This window comes from Cavia porcellus, unplaced genomic scaffold (assembly GCF_034190915.1).
Source record: "Cavia porcellus strain 051 isolate PalLab524CR breed Dunkin Hartley unplaced genomic scaffold, mCavPor4.1 scaffold_6, whole genome shotgun sequence".
Classification (NCBI taxonomy): domain Eukaryota; kingdom Metazoa; phylum Chordata; class Mammalia; order Rodentia; family Caviidae; genus Cavia; species Cavia porcellus.
This window is the reverse complement of record NW_026947489.1, coordinates 12424807-12447560: the sequence shown is the minus strand read 5'-3', so window position 1 is coordinate 12447560 and position 22754 is coordinate 12424807.

Genomic DNA, 22754 nt, shown 5'->3' with positions numbered 1-22754 from the left:
ATTAAAAAATTCCAACACACAGCCATAGTCACAACCTTACCCCTCACCCCATCCAAATAAAGGAAAATAAAAAAGAAAACATTTTCATGACATCATGGTCACATCCATAGTTTAAATGTTCAGGGCTTCAGACCTTCTTATCTCATATTAAGAATGTTCCAGCAATGTTTATTGTTATATACTTGCACCCTAACTAATGATACAAATAGTAAGGGGGAAAATATAGGTGCAGATTCTACTTGCAAAACCTACTGGCTGCAACTATAGGTAAGTTATTTTTGAGTTTGATTTTCCTCATATATAAAATTGAATTAAATGATTTAAAATTTGAAGTTATGGATGTTTTTAAGAATCCATTAAAAAGGCATGGAACCAGTAGCCAGAAACATAAGCAATAAATATACACACACATACACATGCTCATGCCCATGATTTTATATATGACTGCAGGTAATTTACAGAGTTCCTGAATCAGTTCATAAGCAGTCTGCATAAAGAATCCTTAAAGGCCAACATTGTCTGAGATGCTCACTCACTGCTCCTTTTTTTTTCATTAAAAATGATTTTTATGTTACTTTCTAGACTTCATTCTCAAATGGTGAAAAATTGATCTCTAGATAACAGTAAAAATGATATAGTGTATTTAAAACTATTTTCTAAGAGAGGACAGTTAAAATGACCAATGGTAAAAATCATGGATGTAAATTTTATAGGCTTTCTAAAAAATAACACAGACTGAGTCTGTTCATACAGTTTAGTGAAGAAGTCATATTATCACACAATCACACACAATGTTAAAAAGTACATTAAGTATTTAAGGAGAAATACACAGAAGTATGCTCTGGAAAGCGTCACTTTCAGCTTTGTGGTCCTGAAGACAGACAGCGGCCTGGGGAACAAACATTACGAGACACCCTAGAGCAGTGATGGGGAATCTTTCAGTGCTTTCAGTGAAAACAAATGGCCCATTGCGGCATGCGGGCCATAGGTTGGCCACCACTGTCCTAGAAAGAAAAGTGTTAAGAATTAAGTTCTAAAAAATAAAAGACTTGATGAAATGGGGAAGTATAACTTTGGGGAAAACTGAAACAAAAATGCAGGTTATTTGTTTGGGAAAATAGACATTTCCCTGCTAGAATAAAAGGAGTCAACAATGAGAAGAAATAATATAAATAATTATGCTTTACTAGGATATAACTGAAAAGAGGACAAAGATATAAAATGTGTTGCTTGAAAAATGGCTGAGCACATGTGGAGCTATAAAGCATATGTACAGCTGATGATCTTACACTGGAAAGACTTTTCTCAATTTTTTGAGATCTTCATGTGGCAAAACACCAAGAAGAACACAGAGTCCAACCCACTTTGAACTAGCAAAAATAATGACACCATTTGGGATATTAAGTGTATCACTCATAGAGGATCCCAAGCCCTTAGCTGAGGAGCAGACTGAGGCCATCACTGCTTTAGAAGTAAGCCTGGAGCCTTGTGCACCCAGGATCTACCCTGGGCTGTGCAAAGTTCCGCTTGCTGCAGAGTCCAGGCAGCAGAAGATTTCACAGGGCTTCAGTAGGAGTGTCCTGCTCACTTTCAGCTTTGTGGTTGGTCCTGACGAAGATATTTGTGACCTGATATAATAATCATCTTGTGAGCAGGTAACGTTCATTGAGATCTTAGCATGTGTTACACATTATTCTCTATGTGAATTATTTCATTTATTATTATTATACGAGACAATTTCAATTGTCTCACTATTGTTATAATAATAATTATTATTATTACTATACTACTTGGAATTTGGGACTAGAACCAAGGCCTTTGTACTGAACTATATCTCTAGTGCTTTTGTGTGTATATACATATATTTTCTTTCTTTCTTTCTTTCTTTCTTTTTTTTTTTTTTTTTTTTTTTTTGAGACAGCGTTTCAGTAAGTTGCTAAGTTGCTTACTGATCTTGAATTTGTGAACTTCTTCCTTCAGTCTTTCTAAATGCTGGGCAACAGGAATGTGCCACCAAGCCCAGAAATCATCTACATCATGTAGACAAAGGATCTAAGGATCACAAAGTACAGGAGTTGTCTCAGACCACAGAGTCTGCTAGGGATGCTAACTACGGTTTGAACCATGTAACTCTCACTTTGGAGTAAATTTGGAAATATAAGAATAATGATTGTGATTTTTTCTCAATCATTTGTAGGCTTTCAAACTTCCTAGGAAAAGAAAAAGCTCATTTCACCTTACTTCACAGAAAACTAACTCATGGATAAAGCAATTGATCATAGCAATGGACCAAAGACACATCGATATGCTTTGAAGAAGCAGTGATCAGTAGAGCGAGTAGCAGAAGGGAATATCTTAGTAATAGATTGGAAATGTTTTGAACATTGAAATTTAGGTGTTTTAGAGGAAATGAAGAAGACTTGTCCTCTACTGAAAAAGAAACACTAAAGCTAAGCTTTGAGTTGGTCAACATTATGGAGTTGTGGAAGGGGTGGGGGGGAGACAAAGAACTGTTTCCTAATCTCACATGGTAGAGAGAGATGTTAAAAGATTTTATGTTTAAATAAACCACTGAATATGCTGAAGTTTGAGCTGGCATGCAAGACTTTAGTCTTCTCCCTGACAGGAGGACAGACCATTGCTAATAGCCCAAATAGACAATAGGGTGAGGTTGACAATTTAGACACCAACATGCCACTTATCAAATGTGTTGGAAATGTGATATAGAAGGAAGGAATGCTCTGTCACAACCTTGAGCTAGATTTTCAGCAAGGCCACAGATTAAAATTCCCTACACAAGTACAAGAGCACTCTACATAATCTGTCCACTGTACAAGGTGACCCTGCTACTGACAAGGTCATAGCACTATATTGGGATGGCACAAGGATAAATGAGAAGTGAGTCATTTTCCTTCTCCTCTTATGGCTCTCACATGGCCACAAAGGAGTGGATAACAGCCATCAAGCAATTTGCAGAATTTTGTATTACCTCATGATTCCTGTGCCCTGCTGTAGGAAGGATGTGGCCCTGTTTTCAAGTTTACTATGCTATTGTATGGTTGATTATACGCTGTGATGAGTTACCTCAAAAACTCAGCCCCTTAGCTGGAAAGTTGGTTGAATTCCTTTTTATAAATATCCACAATGGAAAACAGAAAGCTATTAAAGAAAAGATCCTGTCCCAGAGAACTCTGGAATTAATTTGGTTTGGGCAAAATATATGAATTCAGGAAAGAAGCATCAGAAAAGTATAGAATTCCTGTCTTGATTGACAAAGATAAGTTTTCTGTAGTATAGACTTTATCTGAGAAGCTGTTGCTCAGAGCAAAACTAGAACTCTTTGAGAAACATTTAAAAGACAACCCGATCTGAGTCCCCTTCTGTCTCTTTTCCCAGATTGATACATGTGACCTCCTACATTTAAAATGAAAAGTCCTCAGACAATCCTAATCACATTGTCAGTCAGATAGTCATCTCCTGAAAGGGGCTCCTTCACCTTTAAGGATGCATGTACAATAGTGATATGTAAGCAGCTCAAAGATTCAATACCCCTTTTTTCTGCAAAGCAAGACTGGGTTAGGAAAAAATCAATATGTTGGAAGTAAAGGTCAGACGAGGAAAAGTGACATGAAACAGAACTAAGGGAACAATATCCTTCATGAAGACTGTTTGAAGTTTCCTTTACCCTTGTGCTGGCTTTAGTGCAAATATATTTTATCTCAGAATAGAAAGCTGTATTCTTGAGAAAAAGTCATATTTTAAATATTTATCTATTCGACAGTGTCCTTATTGCGTATTATCTTTGTCCTATTGACTAATACTCAAAAAGAATAGCGAATACTTTAAAGTGCATGTTGCATGTGAATTGGAATTGCCAGATTTTTTTTTTTTTGCAAGCAATAGTATTCGACCACACATATGCATTTGCCTACCTTTTTGAACAGTTCTCAATTTACTTTTTCAAGTGGGCCAGATGTACTACTATAGCCCTTAAAAGGGTCAGGACCATCTCCTTATTTCCCCACTCTCTATACTTATTGCTTGGGTATAGCTTTAAAGTAGCCCATGAACCCTTTCCACTCTTGCAACACATTTACCCACAATTAACAATCAAGCCGTCTTCCCTTCATTCAGGCATCCTTTCTCCGGGGCCTCATTTTCCCTGCCTCTCTTGATCTACCATTGTGCGGAGAGCTGTTTGTGCCATCTCAATCTGCCCCCCTCACCAGTCGCACAAGGATTGGGGGGGAAGAAAGCACCCGGCATTCAGATGCTGAATAGCAAATTGCTCTTGAGTGTCCTTGCTTCCCTCGACTCTCCCCCTTCCTCGGGAAGGACAAGGGGGGCGCTGAAAGCAACCATACATTTTGTTCAGTGCTCTTGAAAACAAGCGTTTCACACCTGAAGCCTTTCACAGCAGCCCAGAAGCACCCCTTCAAACCACTTAATTGCCAATTGCTTCAGAGCTCCTTGTAAAAGTCCATTATGTCAGCCAGCTCCATGGCGGAGACAAAGTATGCGAAATGAAAGAGCCCTCCTTCTTCCAGGGCCAATGCGGCATTAAATATCCCCAGATCACTGGTTTTCTTGTTGTTAACAGGACGTGATTGGCTCCCGTTGGAGGTATGCACTGAAACCTTCTAGTATTATTTGAAAATGAAAGATGCAGATTCCCTGTGTTCTACATCAAAATTGCACACAAATAAAGACATACCAGATATATCAACGAAAGGGATCTTCACACACTCATTTGCTGGTCTGGAGTGCATGTAGGACCTAGGGTGGTTTGAGTAGCACCTACAATAATGCATCTACCCCAAATGGGTCACCTTCTGTTTGTTTTGTTTTGTTTTCCATTGGGTTAAAAAAATAAAGCATGTGGAAATTCTCAAAGTTAAAAGATTCTATCCTTGAAGTCCATAGAAACTCACAATAAGATATTCTACAAGGAAAGAACGCTGGCCTTGAATAAAATGAGACTGGATGTTTATTCACGAAAGAACTGTTTCAGAGTTGCAGCTGTTGAAATTAATTTTAAAATGACTTGGCCATTTTGGAGTGAACCCTCCTAAATAGCCTCTACCTCCAGTCTTTACGGCAATTAGAATTAACACAAAGGATTTGATGGAGAATCGTGTCCACCAAGCTGAGTTACAAATGAGATGCCTTTAGAGTGTATAATTTTTTAGGTATCACTTCTCCTTAACTTCCTGGCAACAGTTCTGTCTAGGTAACAGAAACATTTTAATAAATCATATTCTCATCAGAGAGCAATGCAAGCCTGATTTTAGAAACATGGGGTTGATTTTTTTAGGATATCTTACCACAAATTATTCTCTTTTTAGCTAAAAATTCTAAGCTTCGGTTTCCACTGCTGTTGTCCTGGAACTTGTAAAACCTTGAATCTGAAAACAGAGGAGTTTAAAACACATGCATGTGATCTCAGCCACTTTTTAATCCTTTTGGTAAAACAGTTGATACTCACAGCTTAAAATACGAGACATTTATTTTGGCTCATAGTTTTCCGAAGATTCAGTCAATGGTTAGCTGGCTCCAAGGCAGAAAGAGGACAGTGGAAGTGTCTGGTGCTGGACATTACTTGTGCCTTTCTGCTCAGGAAGTAGATCAAGAAGAGAGGAGTCATGCAAGGCGATACATCATTCCAGGCCATGCCCCAGGCCCTACCTCCAAAGAGCACATGGAGGTTTGGATTACTCCCTGATGATCACAGTATAGCATCCCAGGATGATGCAATCACACACCAATACCCTGAACTCTGAAGCTCTTAGGAGACACACTATATCCGAACCATAAAAATACCTTCCAGTTTTTTGGTTTATCTGTGTTTCCCTCCTTTAAAATTATTGTCATGCTCACTGAAATGTTCCAACTGATGTTACTTGTTGAATTAAGCAATCTGCTTCCCATCAGTACCAAAACTAGCATATAAAAGAGAGAGAAAATAGGAGTATCTGTTTTCTAATAAGACACATAAATGCTGGCTTCTGTTTGGGGGTGCCATACTACTTCGACTGCAGCCACGAAAGGCTTGTCTTCCTCATCTATGAGAACTTCTTTTGCTGCTGGATGAAGCTTCACTAGATGCTGTGACTCGCACAGCTCTGCATGTTTTCTGGGAGGAAGGATGGTGGGAGGATGAGAAAAATAAAGAGAAGAAAACTGGGCTCGGGTGGAGCCCTCTTTCTCCTAATGGGATGAAAGATACTGCCCCCTCACTGCAGGGGCATTTAATTAAACATGTTAGCAACTTATTGCCACATGACACCTTGTTGTCCTAGCAATGCACTGTTCGGACTGTCTTGGGGTGAGGTTTTTCCTGAGCTAAGCAGCTTCTTCATGTGGCTTGCCCCATAAAGTTCTTTGTTCTTGGGATGGCCATGCTCCAGCCTTGCACATGTGGTCAGGATCTCTTCCCTTTTTGTCATGATAAGCCTTTAATTATGCCATCTATAGCCTGCTGTGAAAGGTAACTATGGTATGTGTGAGACTTGCGGACTCAGAACCGAGAGCAATGAAAGAGGTATCACTAAGTGGAGAAGGCCTTGTTGGTAATGTCTCCATGTCAAAAGATCTTTAAAAAGACAGGCTATCCCAGATCTCCTGCACGTCATATTTCAAGAGAGTTCACCCACTATGTTGTTTTATGGAGACCTACATATGAGATCTATTTTCCAGTAAGCCTTTGACTGATGAGAGGTTACAAAAAACTTTACCCAAGTTATTTACTTTCTTCTCTTCCTTCTGCTCTTCCCCTTAGCTTTTTTTTTTGAATGTTTGTGTTCTTATTCTGTTTCTTCTATTTATTACTATTTCTTCTTTCTACCACATTACAGCTTATTCTGGGGAAAAGTTTCTAATAGATTAGTTCATTCCGTGAGCCATTCAGCAGACCTACTTATACTGCAGGGTATCTAACACATTCTCATTAAAACTTGAGACAGTTTAAATGCCTATAAATATTTCTTATCCCCTGAAGTAATGGATGAGAGGAAAGCAACACCTTGCTCATTCTCCCCTGTCCTTTAGGTCTGTGAAATGGGGAAGCATGAGTAATGAATACTAAGTGAAAAATTAGTAGATAATTTGTGCAAAGCTTTTTAGCATAGAACACCTCTGGACAACCCTCACTGTGTAGCAAGATCAGCAAACCGTTGCTAGTGGGTCCATTACTGTGTACCTTTCCTCTGCTTTAACTGTAAAGTACTACAGGAATCCATCCAGGTCTGTAAGTTCACATGTCATCTGCAACCCCATTCACTGAGAATCGAGCAGTTGTAATACAGACCAGGTGATCTGAGAATCCCAAAATATTTGGGAAATATTTGTTCACCCTTAGAATGAAGAAAAGGAGTGTCTAAGACTTCTTATCATCTTATCATATCTTTTATGCAGGAGCACATGAAACATTTGCAGTAAACTAAGTCAAATAGGCTTCCAGGGAGCCAGGTCTTTATATGTGTAAAGGAAGAAACAGTGACACATACTACATAGCATGAATGTATTAACCTTTGCTATGATGAAATTTAATTAAGAATTCTTTACACATCTGCCTGTCTTGGTAGGCTGTGATTTAATAAGATAATAACACTGTCATATTTGTAACCCGACCGTGGCCACATCTGTCCAACAGTTGCCTCTACCTGCACATTTTTCAAATGGGTATACTCAGGATAACAGTCCTTGTGAAGAAAAGCCATTTCATATGCCTTCAAGTCATCAGGCTCAGCTTTTAAGAAACAGAGCTCAGGAAGCAGTGAGACGAGGAACAGGAATTGTTTTTGGTGCGCATGTTGAGTATTTCACTCAACTTCTGGACATTGAGGAGGAATTCTGATATGTTACTGCCCCCTCAGCTGCTTTTCAAATACATTTTCTTCATCTTTTTGTCTTCCATTTTTCCTCTCACTCCAACTTTTTGGCAATTTTGAAGAGGAGCTAATTTTACTTAAGAAATAGTTTTTTTTTAAACATTGCTTTAGCAACCAAAATGTCTTCTATTATTTCAAAAACAATCCATTTCCCATGGTAGAACCTGGCTTTTTCTTAGTCAACACAATCAATATAGCAGCTGCTTTTTCCACTCTTCCCTGGCACAAAAATGCCAACCTTCTTTGCCACTTACCTGGCAACATTTGTTGACACAAAGAGTGACAGATTTAATCAAAGTCTTGCCAATACCTGCCTTGTGCCAGCTTTGTAACCTTGTGTTATTTGGGGACCATCTTCGTCATTTCTAAAGGTGGAGAATAAAAGAGTTTTCTTTCTTCTTGAAAGAACAACTATTTACTAACAAAAAGAAGGCAACTGAATTAACTCTCCCTTGCTGAATAGGGTTCACACTTCTGGGAAATTTCAAACCAAGGGGGTTTAAATCTGCCCTTTTTTTGCAGTCAAGGAAAATTGCTTAAATGTGTCTAGATTACATGTTTTCATGTGTTGGTATTGATGATTACTTGCAGTTGGAGCTAAAGAAGTAACTTTAATGTTTTGGAGTATTCATTTGTAGTTCTGTTTGTCACAGATATTGTCTAATTTAATGTGCATCTATGGGTGTTGTTTAATTTATTGCTCATATTTGTGGCAGTAAGTAGCTGTTTGGGCCCAAGGTTTGCAGATGGGGCACACAGTGGCCTATGGTGTTAATAGAGTAAGAGAAGGCAGTTGTCTTTTTACCCTCGTAGCCTACTAGTCTCCTTCTACTGGAAGCCCCAGAAATCTGTAGGCGATGACAAATTACACGTGACTCTGCAACTGTAATTTGCTGTCTCCCTGTAAATGATCAGTGAATCAAGAGAGGCCGCATGTGGCAAGGCCACATATCACCAAATGAATAAGCCAGAGAATTTCCCATGATCGTAAAATTGATCTGCCTGAGACTAAAAGAGGAAAAGTCTCCAGAGTGGGATGAATGGCAAGATCAGATCTAGATTACAATCTATAAGGAAGGATTGATCATGTGTGCTATTCACTTCTCATTTAGCAAAAGATGCATTGATATTGAGCTTCATGTGTGTTTATTGCTTGTGCCTTAAATATAGATGTCACACAAGGGTCTGTTCTTCATTTTCTGATAGTAACAACAGCAACAATTTTAGCAGTAACAAGAATGGCTAGCATCCATTAACCATTGCTGATACCTTATAGGATGGTTTACTTTCTTTTTACTCAAAGCTGTAAGAGTGGATAACATTTTAATATTTCCTACTGGACAGCAAAACTGAGGCTCAGAAAGATCTTATGACTGCATAAGGTTATACAGCAAATAAACATCATGGTAGTCCTGTCCACTTCACTTTCAGATATCGAGTCCATCTGTGTTCTTTATTACTTTCTCTGTGGTTTATGTTAGATCTCTATGTGAAGCCATCCACAGGCAGGGCTTTGGTTATCCATGAAATACACGGATGGCATCCCAACCATGTTAGACCTAAGAATGCTCTGCTTAAAACGTCTTTGTCCATATCCTTGTAGAATTCTCCATTCATGCACAAATCAGAATTCACAGTTGTATCCTCAAACCTACTTCTCCTTCTTTGTTTTGTTTTAGGACAAATGTCAATTTTCCATCTAAATTCCTAAGTGTGAGGGATAGTAATGATTCCAGTGTCATCTTTCCTATGTTCTGTCATTCAGAGAGATATCTGACCATATTTCAAGATTCCTCTTTATTTGTTCTCACTTCTGGAGTGCTCCTCACCATCCTTTTCTGTAGGACTCCTGCCACCAGCTTGTGCATCCTAGTGCATCCTAGAGCTAGAGTGATTTGTCTTGATAGCCTGACTATATTATTTGATGCTGAAGTTATTCAATGGCTCTCCTTGGACAAGATATGAACTCAAAACACAAAAGCTTTCTTTGTTCTTTGTGGATCTTTTATAGACCCCTTTCAGTGGATAATTCATCATCTGCCTGTCTCTCTTCTGGTCTGGACAGCAAACAGACAAACATAACAACTTGTATTCACAGCACTGGTGCAACTGCCTGCCACACACACAAATGACACTCAACAAATAATGATTGAATGAAGGAGCATGTTACCAATCAAAAAATTCCTTTGAAAATGAGTCATAACTTCATGTTTAAGGTCTACAATATATAAAATATATTGAGCTAATTTTTGTGCCAGACACCAACAGATATTTTGTAACCTATTTTTTTCTCAAAATTATATACAAGTTGATATTTAAACTATTGATGGAAATATTCATATCACTGTTCATATGCCATGGAGCTGCTCTTCCTTGATATTAAAGAGAAATCAATTTCAAAAATATGTCAGATTTATTAAGTGAATTCTCCAGCCTTTTTGGGTCACTTGTTTTATTGTTGTTGTTTTTTGAGATAGTTCTCCAGTTTTCCTGCCTTGCAGACCCGAAGGTGAGGCTGTTTGTTCATAGGCAGGATTTAACAGTAGACAGGATAGAGAGTAACTCTGGCCAACTTTGTTTAACTGCTTTAAACCAAAGCATTCACCTCCTCCTTGCATAGAAATTCTCAAAAGCTGTTCTTAGATCTAATAGTAAAAGAACCAGCTGATGAAAAGTATCTGCCTTGGGGACTACAGAAGATTTCTTGGGAAGTTATCCTGTCTACACTGCAGCCATATATGAACTTCCCTGCTAATATGTATCCCAGGGAAAATCCATGTAGTATTCCTTCCCAGTTTCATCGTGAGTTTTTCACATGTCTTATGTCTTGAACAAAACCAACTATAGAAAGAACAGAGTTTATTGAAGATGATCCACTTATTTTCCACCTCACCCCTGACCTAGCATCCAAAGCATTTGGTCTTTGTAGAAGTAAATATAGATAATTCAAAAAGGGACCTGAGTTATTTCATAAGACTGTTTAAATGCCTAAAAATCTATTTAAAGAAGATGAATATAACATGTTCAGTGAGTTTGGTATTTTTGGTGTGTATAAGAGGAAATTTTGAATGAAAGAAACTCACCTCACATACTAGGTCAACAATGTCCAGTCCAATGCAAGATTCTGCATGTTGGCATTAAAGATCAATAAGACTGTACAACATAGCGCCATCTAGTATGGAACAGAAAGAAACATAAAGCCTCTGATGAAGTTGGAGTCACATATTGGACTGAAATGTAAGATCCACATATTTCTAACTAAAATAAAGGATTTGAATTGCACAAACAAGAACAAGGGACCGTTGACACAGACAGTGAATCATATGGTGAAAGGGACCTGGGCTACATACTTTACAAAAGAAGCCCTACATCTTGCAAAAAGAAAGAATTGCTTCTCTCTGTTAGTGCACTATCTGAGGAGGAAAAGTCTAACTTTACTGTGCATGTGGTGTTTATGGAAAAAGTTGGATGTGTGGGTGTGCACTTAACTACTCAGGAGGGATCTGAATTATGATTCAAATTTCAGAAGGCTTTCCTCCTTCTGAGTCTCAAGAAACCAAAACAGTCAACTGGATGAATCTACTTACAAACCCAGAAAAGAAACAAGGCATTTTCGTATCATAAAAATAGGGTAAATTTTTGCACTTTTCCCCATGAATTATTTAAGAAATGCTTGCCATACCCTGAGCAGATGATCTAGTTCCTCTTCAAAATTGGCAGTTGCCTTAAAGGGGGAAATGATACAAGTTTGATTAAAAAAAAATGAAAATCAGTTGATAAGTTTTCAACCTAGCTTTTCCTGCTCTCCCTGTTTTCAATGGTTAGGATAGCAGCATCATCGGGTGTGGTACACTTACTAAGCTGTACCATCCATGTGCTGTAGTGCATCTAAAAAGCACCATGAAATTTAGATTTTAAATGTAATACTGATATACACTTTGATTTTGATTTTATATAAGTAAGTGGAATGCAAGTTATTTGTAACCATTTCATGATCATGCCCTCTTTTACCAAGTAATAGTGTTGAATTGGGGAAAATATAAGATATCTCTTTACTAGTGGATCAGAATGCAAAATCACTTCAGGCACAAATCCTGAAGGTTATTTTCATAATTATCCTGGTCTCTGTGTTGTCCTGGTGCTGTAACATGAGTGAATTGTTGGGACAAAGGGAAGAAGAAAGACCTTAGACTCTTAACAGTTATGGCTGCCTCTCCTGGTTTTGTTTGTTGGCTTAGCAAGTAATAATTACTTCCACACTATGCTGTTTGTAATAGAGATCCCTGAGGTACGATACTGGTATGGAAATGCTGGGGTACTCAAAAACTGAGCTATTTTCTCAGTTCAGCACTCACTAGTTCCTTTCCAGGGTCTAGGGTTTGGGTCACTATCTTGGTTTGTGATGGTTAGTATCTGACTGCTAAATTGTTTCCTTAAGAAAACAGTGGGGACTTTGGTGCAGTTAATGATCTGACATTTCTGGATTAATTGATTTAGATGTGTATTACTTTTTTGTTTCATGTACATACTATTGGTTTTAGCACTGAGGGACTGTTTCCGCCTTGTAGCTTTGCGTATTTGGAATAATTGTATTAGATTTGAATTAATTCTTTTTTTGTATGGAAATTGTTATGCTTACCACAGAAGGAATACTGGCATCATGTGATCTTACGCTTCCAATTTTTTTGTTTTGCAAAGTTTCCTGGAAGGTGGATATTTCATGAAGGAAGATTCTGCATGGGTTCTGCCATACAATGATTCAAAAGGAGTTTTTCAAATTGGGTTCTATGTGTTTATCTCCTTGCTTCTGATGAAAGCTATTCATGTGGAGCTGTCTGCAATAATAGGGTCATTACTCTAGATCTATCTTTATTGCTTACTAACAATGAGATACTGAACAAAGCACTGACTCCATCTATATCTTCAGTGTTTTTAGTTTTCAGATGAAAATATTTAAAGATACTAGCCTTGGAACACTCAGAGAACCCTTGCTTGTATGTCATATGTTCTGGGTTAAATCATAGAAGTCAAGTGAACAAAGCTGATCTTCCAAGTTTAACTCTTAGTATTTTTGTCCTGTTCTAATCGCTGCAGTGCTTTCTGAACTCACGGCCCAGTGATTCTTCTGCACAGAGCTAAAATTCCCCAGGGTCCAAATAATAACACGGTTAGAAAAATGTTGCAGTGGTGTCACTGTGGGGATAAACTTATCTAAAGGAGTGTCCTAGGGAAACAATTTCAATCATTGTTTATCAAAATAGAAGGGAGCAGCTTCTTTTTCATCAAGTGACCCATTCCCCATGAAGTCTTCCTGGCTATTCTCTATAATAGGCAGTTGATGTGAAAACTACTTACTTTGTATATTGTGCCCTTCATATCTCATCTAACTGTTCACCGCATGCCTCGATTTCCATGCCTACCCTCCTTTATCTAATATGCCTTCTGGACAAGACCGTATCACATGGTTGTACATAGCAAACTATTGGGAATAGTTATACCAATAAAGGAAATAAAATGAATGTGGAATAAGATGTCCAGATAAAAGAGATTTAACTGTGTTAAGCTATCTGAAAGTAGTTGGCATAGCAAAAAAGGACCCTGAGTGCAAGTTTTGGAGGTTGTATAAGACAAACCTGTGTACTGCGTAACTCCAAGGCCATCACAGTATATGGATAGACCTGAAATGGTCAAAATGACTGTGAATGATACCAAGGAGGCTTCCAAAGGCAATTAGAGATTTAGACAGGAGAATGTTAGTAGACTAAGAGGGCTCATCTGAATTAATGTGTATTTCTGTTCTAGTTGCTAACAAGGGGTACATGTCTGACATGGAGTATTATGAATCCAACTAGGGCAACAGAGGAAGGCTTTGAAAATTAGTTCATTCCGCTGAGTAAGGGCATCAAGGTCGTGAGCTAAGAAAGATCTTCTTTGGACCTTGATCCTTTTTATCTGGGTGGCTTAAGATGAGTCGCTTAAGTTTCTTAGGCTTATTTTTCTGTTTTAAAAAGGCTTAAATTAAAATTAATAAAACTTTCACAATCAAATCCACATTTATGTAGCATAATAATATAATAGATCACAAACTGGATTCAGACCCTTTTGTGGCCTGAGCTCTGTAACTGACATAGAGACTTATTGCTCATTCAGATATACGTCTGTCACTAAAATAGGGCAGGATTCTAAATTTAAACCCAAAGAGGGGAAAAAGATCTTCAGTATGGTAAAAATTTAGGCTAAGTGAGGAACTTCTGTGTGACTTTGGTAGATTAGTCTGAAAGAGAAAATATTCTTGCGATCTCATCAGTTTTTCTGTTTTAATGGTCTCTATTTTACAATTGCTTATCTGCCAATACCCTGATTATACAGTTGCCCTTATGATCACAATGGATTTTTTTTCTCACAGTAGAACCTCACAAATGTTGCTTTGATTTTTGAACTGGCAGAGTTACTGGAGAAAAAACTCCCACATGCCCAGGATATGTGGCTAACTTGAAGTATTTTGAATCTCAGAAACAACAAGAAAAACAGTAAACTTGAATACATTATATTTAATTTTTTAAAAATCTATTTAATGTAAAAGTGAATTGAAAGTATAACGGGGCCAAACATTTCTGTTAACTTCAAATAGTGTCAATGCAAGCCCAATGTCAGTAAAATATGGATAAAATTGAAATAATAGGTCAATTTGAAAGTGTTTGTTTAAATGTCCATATTATTAAAAAAGCAATCCTTTAATATGTTAAAAAGACTGTTTTTTCTTACCTAATGGGACTTTGGATAATAAATGATTCATACAAGATAAAATTAGACTGTAAGAAGAGCAAACCTGAAGTTAATACAATATGTATAATAAAAATACAAATATATCCAGCTTACTGCAGTCTTCAAATAATCTGAGCTGAAACCACGTTGCCTCTTCCTTGACACTGACCTATTCCTTGTAACTCCAGAAAATCCAAAGGACACAGGGAAATTATACTCAGTGTTAACTATAGTATAAAGCAACATGCCAAGGTTTGTCTACACATTAACAGAAATCACGTTAACCTTGTATGTTATTGTAGTTATTCTGAAACTAAAATTTGTTATGTGTGCTGTTGCAGTATGAGTCTGTGGTGTTTCTGCTTTCCTTTCTTCTTTTAGAATAGCACATTTTTGTTGTCTATGAAACCTTTGATGTGTAGAAATAGTGATCCAAGACATGACCCTGCCATCCAGAGGGATTGTGACCATTGAAGACATTGAAATTGATGTGTAATGTTGTGGCTTTCCTCATTCCATGGCTGTAAGGCAACGAGCTAATCCCGGAGCAGGTCTGCTTGCACATGCCAGCTGTGGGCTGCAGACCCGATAGACCCCATACTTCCTGTTTGCCAGGTGGACTCCAGTCTGGGAGTCTGCCTTTTGTGCATTAGAGTTTTATTTGATTATAACTTGAGATAAATGTTTAAATTGCAGTAGCATATTTTAGCCAGAGTTAAGTGAGGTAAATAGAGCACTCAAGTTACTGCTTATCTCAGACTCACGCCTTGCAGAATATATACTTTACCTTTAAGAAGGGTGCAAAGAATCTTTCCGGGGTTTGCACAATCCATTTCATTCTTTGTTGTTGTTACAGGGAGCAATCAAGTAAAGAGAATGAACCCTAAATCATGTTTTATTAGAGTAAGAAACACATACTTTAGATGTAATTTTAATATAATGCATGTGGAAAAACAATCGCACAACAACTAAAGCTTAGTACCGTCTTTTAAGTGTCTTTTTGCCTGGAATCCTGGTTCTCTCCTCTCTCTCTCCTTCTCTCTCTCTCTCTCTCTCTCTCTCTCTCTCTCTCTCTCTCTCTCTCTCTGCTTCTCTTTTTCAGGTGTTGCTCCTGTTCACACTTCTCGATTCTTTAAAACTGCCAGAGCCTGGATGTTGCTGTTGGCCATTGCTCGACCCTTCTGGTGCCGCAATGACTCCCAAGGGTGGAGGATAGCTTCCTAAAGTTCCCTAGGAGAAAATGTAATCAGCAAAGTAATCATTTCAGCTGTAATGGAAAAAAAGGAGGCCAGGGTGAATAACAAAACAGCTGTGGACCACCAGAAAAGTCAACTGGAATTGGAAGGAGGTAGATCTTTAAAAAAAAAAAAAAAAATGCTTCAGAGGCATAGCTTTAAAGGGAAAATGAATCAGAAAAGAGTTCTGAAGTGCTAGAATGCACTGCCTAATAACTTTAAATAGTCCATTGAGTCTTCCGGAATTTTTTTTTGTTCTTCTTCAAGAATAATCTGCTTACATCGTTAAGACCTTAGCTAAGCTCAGTAACACAAATTACCAGATGTTGTATCCCCTAGTTTTTCCATCAAAAGACCAACCACCAAGCTTGTTGAAAGAGAAAGGTCATTGTTCCTCGCTGGCTATAAAACTATTTTTGCAACTCCTAACAAATGAAATGAGAATACCTTTCAGCTGTAGAAGGAACCTATCTCCCGCTCCTTCGAAGTCTCTGTTTGGCTTTGTTATTTTCTAATAATGCACTCATGTGTAAGCTAATAATGTGAACAGAGGGAAAATGAAGAGACTTAAAAAAAAAAAAAAAGGAAGAAAGCAGAATGAATTAGGGCAATTGAGGTCGCTCTGTTTCATTTTTGCTGGAAGGATTTTAGCCCTAGTTTTTACCTTATCGCTTATTACACAATTTACGATAAAATGAGATGTGATTCCATTCTTATTGTTGTGCTATAGTCTATTGAACGTGCATATATAGAATTCATTTCAGATTTAAACACTATCTTAATTATACACTGAATAAAATGGACAACCTATCAGGTTCTCTAAATTGCATCCTAACAAATAGTTTCATTTTTTATCACATTTCTGCTGATGACATATTGGACATAATAACGCTCAGGGAATATTTCCTTTTTATGGAGCATCTTAATTGTGCCAAAGTATTTCCCATGTAACCACAGTTTGTTTCAGACTTACAAGTTTGAGAACTTTAACCACATGTTATACGTCCCAGCATTTCTTTGGTTGATTTGCTGGAAAATATTATAAGAAAACCTCATGTTTTCAAATCTCCTACAACTGAGAGGTATTTTGTATAATGAAAACTTCATAAATACGTTACATATGACTTTCTGCCTTCTTTAATAAATAAGGTGATTGTTTATATTTAGGATCTCTGTAGAGGTACTTTTCCAAGAAAAGTCATGTTTATAATTTGAAAATGTTGAAATATTCATTACAATTGTGATTAAAAATGAAACAAATGCTTAAAATATAAAAATGTAAATTAAAAGAAAATACATATACAAGAATCTAAAAATGTTTAATCTTAAATTTATACTTACTTGTTATAAACTGTGAAAATTATGTGTATCATTAAATAGTTTTATAGTTGTCCTAAATGTAGGATATCGCATATAGTCTCTCAAATAATTGGGTTAATGGTAGGCCCTATAATTAGAATTTATTGCTGTATATTTTATAAAAGTATTTATTTTATTACTGTGATATTTTAAATTATAAAAAGAGTCATGTTGAGAACCTCTCACTAAAAATTGTAGACAAGATAAAATTTTATAACTATAGGCAGATTTTAATATTTGCATTTGTTAAAGTATTTCTAACATAAAATCACTTAAATGTAATTGTACGTGTCAAATAAGTAACTATTTCACTGACAGCAAGGGAGAGTAAAATAATTAACACTTTAATGTTGTTTATTAATGTGTTAAGTTTACCAAACTACCTAATTTACTTAATTGTTTCTGCTATGCGTTTGTATGTCAGTCATAGAAAATTTGAATCTTTTTTCCCCTAAGTTTTCACAAGGCCTCAAAAATGTAAACCTGGCCAGACATCTTTTAGCAAAGAACAGAGTCTGGTGTTTGGGGAAGTTTCTAACTAAACCAGTAAATAAAGCGGTTTTCCTGTAGGATCGGAGAGCCAGAGCTGCCCACCAATGTTGTCTTGCTGATACTTTTATGAATAGCACAAATGAAACTCAGTTCATTTCTTTTTCCCTTTCTTTTTCTTTTACTTGAAGCAGGAGGTTGTCCAGAATACACACACACACACACACATAATTTTTAGTCATTTTTTTCAATTTAAATGATTTGCTATCACAGTTACTCCATCTTTTATCTCTAAAATAGTTTCAACCCTGTTAATGTGTGCATGTACTTTTTTCTTATCAGCCTCTCAGCAGCATTTGTGATTCATAGCAGCCATCAAAGTGATAATAAACTCATTCACAATACTAACAAACACGGGGCTCCCAGTTATTTACGAGGCAAATTCACTGCAAGGCTGGGCTGAGGAACAGGGGAGAATCAAGATGGTGTTGATTGATAAATTGACAGGTTAATTTACAAGTGGATAATAGGAGTTAGACCCAGAGGGAAAGAAGGAAGGTCTGAATTCTAGCTTGGTTGCACTGCCATCTGTCTTATGCCCAGAAATCTGCAGGGCTACGGGCTGGCAGGATCAAATACATACACATTCTTCATAATTTAAAGACAAAGACCTCCATTTACTGCTGTTGGATGAGACTGTTGCTTTGGTTCCTTACACAACTGACCCTCAGGATGTCACAAACAGTGCCACTTACCAGTATTTTTTATGAGTATCATTTAGAGCATGATTTAGAGTAAGCCATTCTGTCTGTTTTAGAATATAAACAATGAACAATTTTTTAAAAATTAATTGTTATTGGGTCACTGATAGTTGAGAAGCATTGTTTCTAGTCCCTTAGGTCTCTCATATATCTTTTAAGGTGTATATTCTCCACACTACCCCCAAAATCATCCCTTTTCTACTTTGATAGCTGGTATTTTGATAGGAGCTGCTCTAGCTGTTCCTAAGGTAGCCTAAAATAAAGTATACGTGAATCCCTTATTGTTTGTATCACTTTCTCCCTTAGAATTGTCATTTTGTAAATGTGAGTATAGTTTAGAATTTTTAAGAGTTTACAAAGTGCTTTAAAAATGAAATGGATGTGCATTTGTTTGTTTTTCTCTTCCAATGAAACATGATTTTATAGGTCAGGCATTTATGTTACTAGTTTTGAAGCGTATTTTAGTAGTTATATAAAAAAATTAAACAATCATTTTTGAAAATTTTATTGATCTAGAATGACAGGAGAATTTTAAGGAAAGTTGTGAGGATAGTGGCTCCCTGTTGGGTAATGCTACATTTAGTTGACCAGCAAAATTGTAACTGTTGCTGTTTGTAAAAAGTCGAGTGTTTGGTCTTTTAAAATGAGCTGGGTAAAGACCATGCAGAGCAGTTGGGTCTGCGGGTGTTTCCCAGGCAGTGAGTACCCAAGGTCACAGAGCTGCACTTCTCAAGTATCTATCGGAGCACTCTCTCCCTATCCAGCTGCCACCGATTTGAAAGTTCATTTAATACCAGCTAATATCCAGACTTGGTAGCTCAATATATTTTCAGTGGAAACTGAAAAGGCACAGAAAGAGCAGGTCTGCTCAACTTCAGTAATTTGCTACAAAAATATCAATGCTAATATTATTTTAAAAACAGATTATTTTACATTAATCAAAGTATTAAACTCTTAAAAACTACGATTCTTGTTGAATAACATAATAAAGCCCGTGGAAAATTTCTGGTAAAAAATAAATGTCAAAAAATAAAAACAAATAACTTTGCATGCATGGAATTTTATGGTGTCACAAGGTTAAATATGTCCCCTTCAAGGGTAAATATCCCTTGAAAAGAAAATGCATTTATGTGTGAATGGAAGTTTCAATAGCTTTTACTGCTTTGTTTAACCATAGACAGTCATCTTTGTAATTTTTTTGGCAAGTTGTATATTTTTTAAACAGGACACATGAAAGATCTCAATATGTTTAAGACTGCTAATTTTTCTTGATGTGGTGACTGTTTTATTAAAAGAATGCCTTTTATTCAGAAAAGTGATTGAGTAGTTTTTGAACTTTATAATCTGTGGAATAAAACTTAATTCTTTCGCTAGCTTGTGAAGAAAACATTTTGTTTTCTGAGAAATATTTAAACTTTGACTTATAAGTTATTTTTGTATTTAAAGGCTTAGTGGCCAGCAAAAAAATTACATAAAATAGAAAAATAATTGGTAGATAGTTTATAGATATGGATCTTTCATGCCATATTTCTATAGAGAAGTGAATAGAAGAGAATGTGTTAAAATGTAGTCAAATATTAATTTCTCCTATCTATTAATTTCAATGGTAAAACTATTAGTGTTAGAGGAAAGACATCTAGTATATTATGCATTCTTAAATTATGTAAGCTAACTCCCTAGAGATTTATTTTTAGTTAATAATTTTTAAACCATATAGTTATCCAGAGAAGTAGTAATACTCAATTTTGAGTATTTGAATATAAAAGCATTTGAATATAGAAGGAAATAGAAGCCTGGTGTGAGAATGAATAATGATGACCATTTTATATGTTTACAAGTTTGAATTATTTTTAATAAGGCACTGTCTCCAGTGCAAACTTAGGAGAAGCTTTTCTGGCTTTTTCTCTCTGCAGGTACTAAGAATAACTCCAAAAAAAGAAAGAGAAAGAAACACAACTAAAAAGATATCAGATCTAATATCCCACCCAATTTCTGAGTTAAGTCACTGACAGGTATGTTTCTATGCAAGACCACTTAGACACATTGATTTTTGTTGTCACTTTCTTCTTATTTCATATGTCACATCAAGGCTTGGAAATTAGATGAATGTAAGAAGGGTTCGCTGATCACTGTTCCCCAGGAGGGATTTCAAAGTCAGCTAGCTATGCTTGATAAAAGCGGTCTTACACAGAGCTCCAATCTACCTGCAGTGAAGTTTAGGTAAACTCAACTTTAACATTTCACTCATATTACTAGTATTCTTGGTTGTCAAGAAGGTGTCTATTTAACTGAAGTCTGGCAAATCTCAGAAGTAAAGCATTAAAGAATAAAAAGAAAAAATAACACTTATATCATCTTTTTCCATCTGACTTCAAAATCCTTTTAAATGAACATGCGACTCCAATTCTGGTAAACAAATTTTGTGGAGTAAATGTTGCAGGTAATGTTTTCTTCAATCATGTACTTCCAGAATAACATGTTTACATCCAATCTTTGTGTTTCCAAGAGTTTGTAATAATAAATAGAAATCAGTGCTGGAGACTGAAGAGTGTATCAGTCTTTTGTCTCAAAGATTCTGTACATGTTGTATCTATCTATCTTTGAGATTTTTCTTTCATACTCTAAAGTATTCTTTAGTATAATTAGCAACAGAGGATATGAATGTGGATAGATTCTAAATTATATTTGAAAGAAATAAAAAAAGATTTTATACTCAATGAAATATAAAATTTCACCATAGTCTTTGATTTTAATAGGGAGATATTTCTGGTAAATCATCTTTAAAATGGAATTGCAAAACAAATATTAAAAAAATTTTAAAAAATAAGTTAATAAAGCTACTATTTAGACATCTAGTTTAGAAAAGAGCAAAAAGGGAAAAATCACTTAAAATATGAAGTACATATTAAGCACAGCAGATAAGTAATATAATAAAATGATTCAAATGACAATATTTATAAAGTGGTTTATTTCCATCAGCTGTGGAAAGGAGAAGTCCAAATGAACCAGCTGAGTCGCAGGAGGAAATCAGGGTGGGCGCTCTGCTTAGTCTTAAGCAGACTAAGACTCCAGCTTCCTGGGCAGATCCCACAGATTTAATGGTCACAATCTCAATTATAAAACCTTGCACGGGTGTTTGGGTAGAAGGCAAGGATCACGGGTGTCCTACCAGTGTAACAGAATGATTTACTTTTCAGAGCATTTACAATTCCTTCCCTGCCTGTGGCCCATCTAGAGACTTTAGGAAATTTTATTTGAGCCTACGGGGAGAGAGCACTTGCTAAGCTATAATTTCCTATGATTTGAAATATGGCATCTGTGGGCCTCCTGCGTAGGATCAGTTAGGAAAAAAAAAAAAAAAAAAAAAAAAGCATCAGGGTTTATCTTTTAAACTTGGCTGAATACCTAGTCATTGTTACTTGAATTCCTCTTTAAAAGATTTTTTTTTTTTTTTTTTTTGCTTTAAAAATATGTCCAAGCAATTGCGTGGACATTTTTAGACAGTGGTGCACTGGACAATGTTGTTTATTTGTACAATATTTTAAGCCTAATTGAAATGTTTCTTGCAGCCATGTTATTTGAAACATTGAATTAAATGCACAAAGAGGAAAATGCTAATTTATTAGTATAAGAAAGCATTTATGAAAACCTGAATTGAGGTCAAAGTGCTAAGTCAGAGACTATTCAAAAAGCAAAGTGGCAAAAATATTCTGGAATTTTGCAAAACTTTTTAAATTCTTAGCTGGGGCTGCCCTGGAGCTCTACCTGCAGCTCAGAGTAACCTTCTCCTTTAATTATTAAAAAGGAGAAATCTAGACCCAGAGGGCAGAAACGGGGTCCCCAATTCTAATGAGTAATAGTCTGATGGTCAAAGCAGTGACCAGGACACAGTCCTGTGGACCCTCAGATCTATTTGTGCCCCACATCAGCTTCCAGGGATCCTTCCTGTGGTCAATTATTCTGGATATTGTGAACCAAATCAGATTGTCCCTGAGCCTCAGTGTTTGCATCCCAAAATGGAGATGGGTGTACCAATTTCTGTTTGTAAAAATATTGAAAACACAATTTTAGCTGAACATTAAGTGCTGGGGAGAAAAAAGAAGAGAAGTAGAGATGCTGTTATTTATCAATTTGGATTCTTTCATCTAATAGCAGAGAATTCAAGGAGTAGAGTACAGTCTGAATGTATCAATAGCTGTTGTACAGCACACCTTTGCAAATTCATGGTGTAGCTGGTACTTATGGCCTAGCAGCAT